Source organism: Rana temporaria, chromosome 1 (assembly GCF_905171775.1).
Source record: "Rana temporaria chromosome 1, aRanTem1.1, whole genome shotgun sequence".
In the NCBI taxonomy this organism is placed as follows: domain Eukaryota; kingdom Metazoa; phylum Chordata; class Amphibia; order Anura; family Ranidae; genus Rana; species Rana temporaria.
Window position 1 is genome coordinate 315,722,006 of NC_053489.1, and position 10,968 is coordinate 315,732,973.

Here is a 10,968-nt window from a genome sequence, read left to right on the forward strand (position 1 = left end):
AATAAAAACATTCCAGATACCCCATACCTCCGTGAAGGCTTCATGTTTATGCTGCGCGGTGAAAATTAAATCCTCCATTTGTTTTGTTTCCTCCACCTTCCGCAGCCAGCACCCAACCGTCGGTGGGCTCTGCTGCTTCCAGCGGAGGGGGATGCATGCCTTAGCGGCATTCACTAGATGGCAAACCAACGATTTTTTGTAGGACTTAACCGACATCGTCGACAGGTGTAGCAGAAAAAATGACGCGTCGTCCGGGATCTCATATTCCGTGAACGTTTGTGTGATGCGGCAAACTTCCGCCCAGAAACTAGTCAGTCCTGGGCAGGACCAGAAAATGTGTAGTAAAGAGCCCGCGTCCACTCCACACCGCCAGCAGCGGTCCGAGGTAGAAGGGAAACATTTGTGTAGTCTGGTGGGCGTGAGGTACCACCTGGAGAAGAGTTTAAAATTGGTTTCCTGTAGTCTGGTGCAGGATGAGGACTTTATTGCTAATGTGATGATACGTTGTTTCTGTACTACTGAGAAAGTCCGGTTAAGGTCAGACTCCCATCTCTCTAAGCAGCGTAAGCTAGGCTGTGTGGGGGGTGAGTTTAAAAGAGAGTACATTTGTGAAAGAGTCTGTGACGCCGGCCTGGCCTCCGAGCAGCACTCCTCGAAAGTCGTCAGTGGGCGTGAGAACTTCTGTGGGTCAGGGATAGAGTGGAGAAAGTGGTGCAATTGCACCGCCTTCCAAAAGGTTAGGCTGTATTCACCCGCGGGGTCTGTCAATTCAGTCAATGAAGCCCAGCGTCCCGATGTCACGAACCCGGACGCCTGCTCCCGACCCCTCTCCCTCAGGTCTGAATATTCCGCCGGGTGGAGTCCTGGCGAGAAGTTCGGGTGCCCAATAATCGGGTACAGCGGTGAGGGCACGGTCGTCAGGTGAGTCCCCACAGCCACCCGGGAGCCTAGTCTTAGCGTGGACCCTATCAGTGGGTGAGACTTCAGCCTCGGGGGAACATCGTCAAAGCACCACAGTGCACTTTTTAAAGGGATCACTGTTTGAGACTGCTCTATTTGAGTCCACAATTTATGTGTTACGTTGCGTCTCCAATCTATAATTCTACATAGATGGGCGGCTTGTTGATAGCGTCTGATGTCGGGTACGGCCAGTCCACCACTCTGCTTGGGTAGGGACATTTGGATTTTGTTCAATCTGGGTTTCTTCTGTGCCCATATGAAACGTGTAAAAAGGCCCTGTACTTGTTTAAGGAAGGAGACAGGAATCTGGATGGGGAGAGCCTGGAACAGGTATAGGAATTTGGGGAGTATGCACATCTTTATAAGATTGCATCTGCCGAACCAGGAATGCATTCCTCTATGCCATCTGTCGAGCAGGGAGCGGGCCGTCACTAATAACGGAGGGAAGTTGAGAGTAAACACCCTGGACAGGTCCGGCGGAATCAGAGTCCCTAAGTATTTAAGGGCCGTGTTCGTCCATTGGAAGGGGAAATTCACTTGGAAGGTAGAGATACACTGTGGGGAGATAGCCACCCCCATTGCCTCTGACTTGGAGTAATTTATTTTAAGGTTGGAGATGGCTCCATATGTATGGAATTCTTTCAGTAGGTTCGGCAGAGAAATCATTGGGTTCGTCAGGGAGAAAAGGAGGTCATCTGCATATGCAGAGACCTTACACTGTAGGGTCCCCGCCATGAGACCCCGTATGTCGGGGTTCAGTCTGATTCTGCATAGAAAGGGTTCTAAGGAGAGGGCAAAGAGGAGCGGGGACAACGGGCAGCCCTGTCTCGTGCCGTTTGTAATAGGAAATGGGTCCGACAGGAGTCCGTTTACCTTTACTTGAGCTGTTGGGTTGGAATAGATCCCCTCTATCCATGACAGCATCCTCCCCTCCACTCCGATGTGGCGGAGGACAGAGAACATAAAGTTCCAGTTGACTCTGTCGAACGCCTTTTCGGCGTCTGTACTAACAAAGACGCAAGGGGTACGGCTCGTGTTCGCTAGGTGGACTAGATTGAGTACCTTGATGGTGTTGTCCCTGGCCTCTCTTGTGGGGATGAAACCCACCTGATCTAGGTGGGACAGAGATTGGAGGTGTTGCGCCAATCGGGTGGACAGTATTTTGGTGAATAATTTTAAATCGGTATTTAAAAGGGAAATTGGCCTATAACTCCCGCACGATCCCGCGTCCTTACCCTCCTTATGAATCAGTGTGATATGAGCTTTTAAAGTGTCTCTGGGAAACTGCGAACCCGTGCCTATTGCATTAAAGAAGGAAACCATACGCGAGCCCAGGATCGGGAGAAGGGATTTGTAGTACTGGACGGTGAAGCCGTCCGGGCCCGGGGCTTTATTCGGCTTCATGGATCCTAGAGCAAACTGGAGTTCCTCCACCGTGATTGGGGCCTCTAGATCTTCTAGGGCTTCCGGGGGGAGGGTGGGCATTTGTGAGGTCAATATGTATTCGTCGATGTCCGCCTGCGGCGGGTCTCTACTCGGCAGGTTATAGAGTGAATGGTAGAAGTCCTTGAACTCCCGTGAAATATGTTGTGGCATCGTGACCTTACCCCCCTCCTTACCGACAATGTGAGGGATATACGCTGCTGATTTTTGTTCCCTAACCGCTCTGGCCAATGTCCTACCGCACTTGTTGCCCGACTCATAGCCTATTTTCCGACATATCTGTACCGCCGCTTTCGCTCTATAGAGGAGTAGGTCCGTGATTTGTTTGCGAAGAGTTTCCAGTTCTGTCCCCAGATCGGGTGTGGGCCTATGTTTGTGTTGGGATTCCGCTACATGGAGTTTAGACAGCAGTGCATCGAGTTGAGCGTTACGTTCTCTCTTGATACGCGCTCCATGTCTGATGAGAAGACCCCTCATGATGGCCTTATGGGCCTCCCAAAGGGACCCAGGGTCGCAGTCTTGGGTGTCGTTTTCTTGGAAGTACAAGGGGAGCTCTCTCAAGACATCCGCCAGGACCTCCGGGGTCTGGAGGAGGCTCTCATTGAGACGCCAGAACCCCATCTAAGGTGTATGTCAGGTGGATGGGTGCGTGATCTGACCAGGTGATGTGACCAATCGACGAGTCGGATACTGCGTGTAGCTGATTGTGTGGGATTAAGAAAAAGTCGATCCTGGAATATAGTTTGTGGGGTGCGGAGAAGAATGTGTAATCCCGTTCTGTGGGGTGGTGTAGGCGCCAAACATCTATCAGACGTGCTTTGTGTAAGGCAGTGGCTATTCTTTTTCTTTGCGTCGGGGGTATTGCCGAGCTCCCAGATGAGGTGTCAGCGGGCGGGATCAAGGGGGCGTTAAAGTCTCCGCCGAGGATCAGCTGGCCCTCCGAAAAGTCCGACAGCTTATCCAAGGTGTGAGATATGAATTTGGCCTGTTGGTCGTTCGGGGCATATATTGTCGCTAGGGTGAGTAACGTGGTTCCCACCAGACCTTTCAGGAAGACAAATCGTCCCCCGGGATCTATTAACTCCGCCTGGCATTTCCATGGCACTTTGTTGGAGATTAAAATAGTCACCCCCTTGGATTTGGCTGTGGGGTTGGTGGAGTGATAAGTCAGTGGGAATAGCCTACTTTTTAAAATGGGTAATTTGTCATGCTTAAAGTGCGTCTCCTGGATAAAGGCGATGTCTGTGCGAGACCCTTTCAAATCATTTAAAAGCATACGCCTCTTCTCAGGCGTGTTCAAGCCTCTGGCATTCAGAGATAGTACTCGTATGGAGTCCATCGCCCTGTCTGTGAGGAGGGGGAGGGGGGGAGGGTAAGAGAGGGGGGGGGGGGGAGAGGGAGAGGGGGTGGGGTGAAAAGGTAGGAAGAGAAAGCGAGGAGTTGGCTAAGAACCCAGACGCCTCTTCAAGAGGGGAGCTAGGATAGCCAAAGGACCTACAAAGTGGGTAGGTGTGAAGTACTAAGAGGGTGGCACAACTGTGCCTGAACACTCACCAGGACAGAAGCTGGTATTAGAGTGTCGTCCTAAGTGGGGGATTGGAAAGAGATAGCCAGCAAGAGGTCCACCGGCCACCCCCAGCCCTCCCGGCTTTTTGTGGTTTAAGACAAGGAAAATTGTAATAGCATAAATCAGATAGGTAGCATGCATGCATAGAACATTTTGACCGCAGTCCAGCACTACTATATAAACATTTAAACGATAGTAATGCACAGATTCAAACTGAATAGTCAAACCTTAAACATTCAGATTCGACCTAACCTCCCCCTCCCTCCTCCCGCATGGGGCTGCCCGTTAAGTATCCCTCTAGGCTCATGAGCATGTTACCCCCAATCTCATGGGGGGCAGAATAGAGTTGCTGTCAAGGCAGTAAGGGTCTCATACAGGGTATCCCACCTCCCCTCGCCACCCCCTCCCAGTGTCCCCCATATAACGCCTCATCCCGGCAGAAGGCCTGAACTAGAGGGCCAGAGTAAAAACGTAGCTAAGTCTGCGACCAAGTCAGGATACGGCAGCAAAGTGGGTCATCATCAACGGCCGCCGCCGAGCAGGGGTCTCCGGTGCCAGAGTGACAGCAGTTCCCTATGTGGGCGCACAGATGTGGGGTCAAAGTTAGGGTTCTTGTCTAACGACTGCACTCATCAGGGTCCCGTAAGGCGGGCAATTCAGGGCCTAGGTGACACGTCCGGGAGCTTCACCGCCATTGCGGCTACGAATAGGGGGTGGGGGGGTAGGGTGGCATTCGCGGGGGGGGGGGGGGGGGGGCGCTCCCCAACGTCAATGCCGCAAGGGACACAGGTGCCAACTGGCAGCAAACAGTTATCTAGTGAGGGGGGGCTCATAACATAGATCCGTGCAGTGCAGAACATCATGGCAAGGTAGCGCCCGGGCGCTTATGACTCACGTGACCCCTCAATGGAGGACGAATCTCGAGCCCTCCTGGTGGATCTCTGCTGGCGAGGGGGGAAGCCTCCCCGGTGTGGCCCAGAAGGCTGTCGGTTTGGCTGACGGGGTAAGATGATGAGCCAGTTCGGGACATCTACTGGGTCCGTCTCGAGAAAGGCGAAGAGTCCTGGCAGATCTGCTGGGGTGCGTAGGGTGTATGACGATGTCATTTTGCGGAATGTGACCGCCAAGGGGTATCCCCAGCAGTAGGTGCAGCCCGCTCTCCTGGCGAGATCGAGGACTGGCCTCAGCATGGCCCTCCGCTGTAGTGTGGCTTTAGATAGATCCGGAAGAATCTTTAACGTGGCTCCATCGAAATTCACCTCTCCATGTTCCCAGGCCTTACGGAGGATTAACTCCTTGTGGGTGTAACGGTGGAGCCTGCAAAGGACATCTCGGGGGCGATCTGGGTCCGAGGACCTGGGGCCCAGTGTCCTGTGAACACGATCCAGCTCTAGGGCAGGAGGTGAGTCGCCTAGCAGGCCCTGGAATATTGCCACCACAGACACCCCTAGATCCTCCGAACCCGTGGCCTCTGGAAGGCCCCGCAGTCGCAAATTATTGCGGCGGCCGCGGTCCTCTAAATCCTCCAAATGTAATTGTAGCTCTATGGCGGTAGCCGCCTGCGCCGCATGTGAGCCCTCTAGTGCCGTTACTCTCTGCTCCAGAGAGGAGATCGAAGCCTCCCCGGTATCCACCCGCATTGAAATAGTCTGCAGCTCCTCTCTTACCTCATGGATGGCACGTCCGTGGGCCTCCTCCACTCTGCGGACAAGATCTTCAATGTCGGCCTTAGTGGGGAGGGCCTGTAGTATGGAGCGGAGGTCGTCCGGCATCTCGCCCTGTTGTTGAGAGGGGCTCTGTGCAGATGAGCGGAGGGCTGACGGGGTTCCCTGGGAGAGGTCTGTGTCCATTGCAGGTAGAGGAAGGGGGGTCAGCGTGTGAGCAGTGGATATCGCCGGAGGAGACGCACGTGGAGGCTCCGTAATGGCGGCGGCTGATGGATGTCCGGGCTCGCAGAGGAATCTCCTGATGCCGCTCCTCAAAGTGATCGGCCTATTCCTGCGGGGTGATGGTCCGTGTCTGGGTCTTTTGTTGTGCAGCATGCCGTGCACGGTGGGTTACAAGGTCTGCTGTATGCCGGGGTAAGCCGGGGGGAAGCCTGGAGCTCAAAGGCAAAACGTCCTCACTCGGCCATCGCTAAGCCACGCCCCCCTGCCTGTGGTGTTAATATGAGCAGATCTCTGCCTGTAGGAATTAATATGAGAACACCGGCTTTACGTAGCTTTAGGTGCACACTGTGCAGAGGACACAGACAGTACACACACCACGTAGCTTTAGGTGGACACTGTGCAGAGGACACTGTGGTATTAATATGATCAGATCTCTGCCTGTAGGAATTAATATGAGAAACACCAGCAAATCTATTGACATAGCTTTAGGTGCGCACTGTGCAGAGGACACAGACAGTACACCACGTGAAAATACTGCAGCTAGCACAATCACCTGCCTGTCTGTCAGTATATTAGGAAGAGCGGATCTAGCTAAACTCAATACAGTGTATAAATATATATACAACACCTGGGATGCATATATATCCTCTACACACTGTAACTATAACTGACTAGCCTGCCTGCCTGCTCTATCTAACTCAAAAAATGACACTTTCTCTCTGTCTCTCTCTGTAAACCACTGCAACACACTACACAAGGCCGACTCCCAGGCGGCCTTATATAGTGTGGGGCGTGTACTAAACCCCCTGAGCCATAATTGGCCAAAGCCACCCTGGCTTTGGCCAATTATGGCTCTCTGTTTTTTGCAAGCTGTGATTGGCCAAGCATGCGGGTCATAGTGCACGCTTGGCCAATCATCAGCCAGCAATGCACTGCGATGCCGCAGTGAATTATGGGTCATGACACGCCACTCTAATTTGGCGCAAACGGCCCGTAACGTTCGTATTTTGACTCGAACGCGAAGCTCACCCCTAGCATTCATAGGTAGATCTATAGGAAATGTGCTGCTTACATGGATATACAGTATATTAACATAGACTAGAGTTCCACCTACCATATGAATATATATCTACAATGCTCATTAGACTAAATAACAGCTTTTCACTTATCTTGTGCTAACACACTCTTTGCTTAAAAGGTAAGCTATTATTTATTTGCAAAAAAAATCCGGGATACTTCTCATGTTGCCATCACAACGGGCCACGGAGTCGAAAGTGCCCGCCCGGTTGTGATGGCAACCATGCCCTCGGCGCTGCCCACTGACTCCTGGGAAATGATGACACACATCTCCCAGGAGCACTAGCGAGCACAGGCACCTAGGAGAATTGCGTCAGGCACAGCAGAGACCAAATGGCAGATTACAAGGGACCCCTTGGCAACAGCCCTGAACGAGTAAGATTTTTTTTTTTTTCAAAATGTTGTTGATGGTTATTGCTGTTTAATACAATAAAGTTCATTTTATGGGTGGAACTCCGCTTTAAATAAATTTCTTCCTAAACAAGATGAGCCTCACCTTAGTTTGGATACTCGCTAACACCTTTACTATGAAATCTTAAGGTTTTTTTTCCTCTACATCCTTATATGCTCTACTAAATCGCACCAGTGAAAATAGCACTGGCTCTTCCCCTCAAAGACATGCAAGTTTACAAGGAAATTCTCCAAAAGTGAATTACTGAAAAAAGTTGCGGATGTTGCCAGAAATTAAGGGGTCTCCCTTAATTTCTGGCAACATCCAGATGTAATTATTACTTACATCTACTGCAAAATACTCTTAAATCTATATTCAGCTGTGAATTCCTACACTTAAAGCCTCGTACACACGACCGGTTTTCCCATCGGGAAAACTTGCATGAGAGCTTTTGGCCGGGAAAACCGTCCGTGTGTTTCCTCCGTCGCATTTTTTTCCCGACAGTCTTTTTCCCGGCAGTTTACCTATGTGAAAAACTGCGATGGAGCATACACACGGCCAGGATTCCCGACCAAAGCTCCATCACCGTTTTCCTGTTGGGAAAACCTCTCGTGTGTAGGGGGTGTAAGGGGTTAGCTCGGTTCCATGTGTAGTGAACCCATCCAGGGGGTCACTACACACGGAACGATACAGAGAAACAGCCGAAGACGGTTGAAAACAAAGAATTTGGTTTATTCTTCCATCTTGCTGGAAACAAGTGCAAGCATCCAAACAGCATAAACAAAATCAAACATAAAATAAACCCTGGCCACTTGGGGCGTCTACCTTAACCACACAGGAACCTATCTATGGAGTCTGGCACAGCCTACTGCTGGGCCGACACTGCTGGTCCTACAGCAGAAAAACAAATAGTCTTTTTGATTTTTATCACACAGAAAAATCAACAGCACCTCACCTCTTCAGAAGTATTGGCTCACTGCTCTCCTTCACTCAAAAAGCCTCAGGATGCAGCAATCAGTAGTAATCCTCTGGATTACTTATAGAGGCCTTAATTGCCTCATTCTGAACAGCTGAAGTTTTCCAACACCCTTAAATCTTTCTGGCTGCTTCTGCAGCCGACACCTGATAATAATTGGTATATTGTCTAAACAAGGCAGAAATGTATCTCCCGTCTGTGACAACACCCACAGATTTACCTGACTTCCTGTCACAGGGGAAAAACTTACCGAGCAGGTTCTCGGGTTTTCCCCTCAGGATTCCCAGATGGAATTTTTACCGCTGGTATCTACCCTTTTCTTCTCTTTTTCTTTCTTTTTTTTGGGGGAATTTACTGAATACAAGACAGATACTTTATGTATTCCTAATTCCCTCACATATTCACTCACACAAAGTAGCAATTTAGGGAAAAGACAACTTATATACTTTAGATTACTAGTTTAAAACAGAAGGACCTGAAAGAAACCCATGCACAGAGAACACATACAAAATCCAAAGAGATTGCTTGCAAAGCAATATATGCAATGTACAGACTTGGAGGATGAATATAATATGTAAAAACCTACATTTCTATCTGTCTCAGGGGTTTGTTAAAATAAAATGTCATGTTTTCTAGCTTCACAATTGTATATATATAGCAGGTAATCAGACTAACTTAAAATTTCCAAATACACTATAGTTTCTAAAGTATTGGGACACCTGCCTTTACACGCACATGATGAGTGAGTGAAAAACTTATATAGCGCAACACATGCGAACTGAATCGCCTCTGGGCGCTGTCTCCATTCTCTGGGTAAGGAAACCTCTTGACCTCAGAAGAGATGGGTTTTAATCTTTCTCCTGAAGGCCAAGTGGTCTAACTCCAATCGGATGGTGGTTGGTAGAGCGTTCCACAGTCGAGGTCCCAGGACTGCAAATCTTCGATCTCCTTTGGACTTGCATCTGGCTTTGAGTATCTCGAGTAGGTTTTGATTGGTGGATCGCAGAATGCGATTGGGGTTATGGGCTTTTATTTTTTCGCATAGATATTGGGGGGCGTTTCCTTGAATGCACTTATGCATTAGGCAGAGTGCCTTGAAAGTGATTCTGTCTTTTACTGGCAACCAATGAAGGGATGATCTGTAATGGCATCCCATTCTAGGGTTCAATATTGAGTTGGCCCACCCTTTGCAGCTATAACAGCTTCAACTCTTCTGGGAAGGCGGTCCACTCTAATTCATCCCAAAGGTGTTCTTTTGGGTTGAGGACAAGACTCTTTTGTGTAGGCCAGTCAAGTTTCTCCACCCCAAACTCGCTCATCTATGTCTTTATAAATCTTGCTATGTGCACTGGTGCACAGTCATGTTGGAACAGGAAGGGGCCATCGCCAAACTGTTCTCACAAAGTTGGGAGCATGAAATTGCCCAAAATGTCTTGGTATTATAATGCCTTAGGAGTTCCCTTCACTGGAACTAAGGGGCCAAGCCCAACACCTGAAACACAACCCCACACCATAATCCATCCTCCACCAAATGATTTGGACCAATGCACAAAGCAAGGTTCATAAAGACATGGATTAGCGAGTTTGGGGTGGAGAAACTTGACTGGACTGTACACAGTCCTGACCTCAACCCGATAGAGCAACTTTTGGATGAATTAGAGTGGGGACTGCAAACCAGGCCTTCTCGTCCAACATCAACGCCAGACCTCACAAATGCACTTCTGGAAGAATGGTCAAACATTCCCATAGACACACTCCTAAACCTTGTGGACAGTCTTCCCAGGAGAGTTGAAGCTGTTATAGCTGCAAAGGGTGGGCCAACTCAATTTTGAACCATACGAACCAAGACTGGGATGCCATTAAAGGTCAGGTGTCTCAATATTTTTGACAATATAGTGTAAATCTCCAAAGTATTTATGAAATTAAAAAATCTGGATTTTGACAGGTACAATACCAGTAAAGACATGGTGATCTGGTGTAAACTGGTTCCTGAAGATTGCAATACCAAATGTTAGCTAAAATAAACATCACCAGAAGATCCCAATAGCTTTATACAGGCTGGCTTTAATAAGCAGAAGTGTATGGAAAATGCAAACTGACATTGGCGATTCACCTGATATAAATATTTTTTTAACTGCTAGGAAAGGAAACCTGTAAAGGTACAAGTATGTGGGAAACCCTTGATAACTTGTTTTTAATGGTGTAGGCTTCACGGCCTAGTTACATACTGGCCTAATAAACATGAACAATAGGAGTTCAGAATTTCTAGACTTCAATTGTTACATGCTTGTTCCAGGCTAATTCCTAAATAGCGGCCAGGATCATTATGAGAAACCCAGGGACAGGATTCACGCAAGTTTTTATAATATAGTTATTTAAAAATGCAATCAGAGTATATTCTGTACTACACAGAATATAGCAGTGTAATTCCAGTGCACAATTATCTAGTTTTAATAATTCTATTTATGTATTGTTCACATTTGACATGCTTCTGTCCTGTAGATGAACTCTTATGTTCTATATTTGCACATATTGATATCTTACATGGCTGTTGTCGATATGCTTTTATGCCTGCCATCTGCTGATGTTTATAATATTATCTCCTTTCCTCACCAGCAACCACAAGATGTTTTTAGGAAGCTGAGATGAAAGGAAGCAGTAGCTT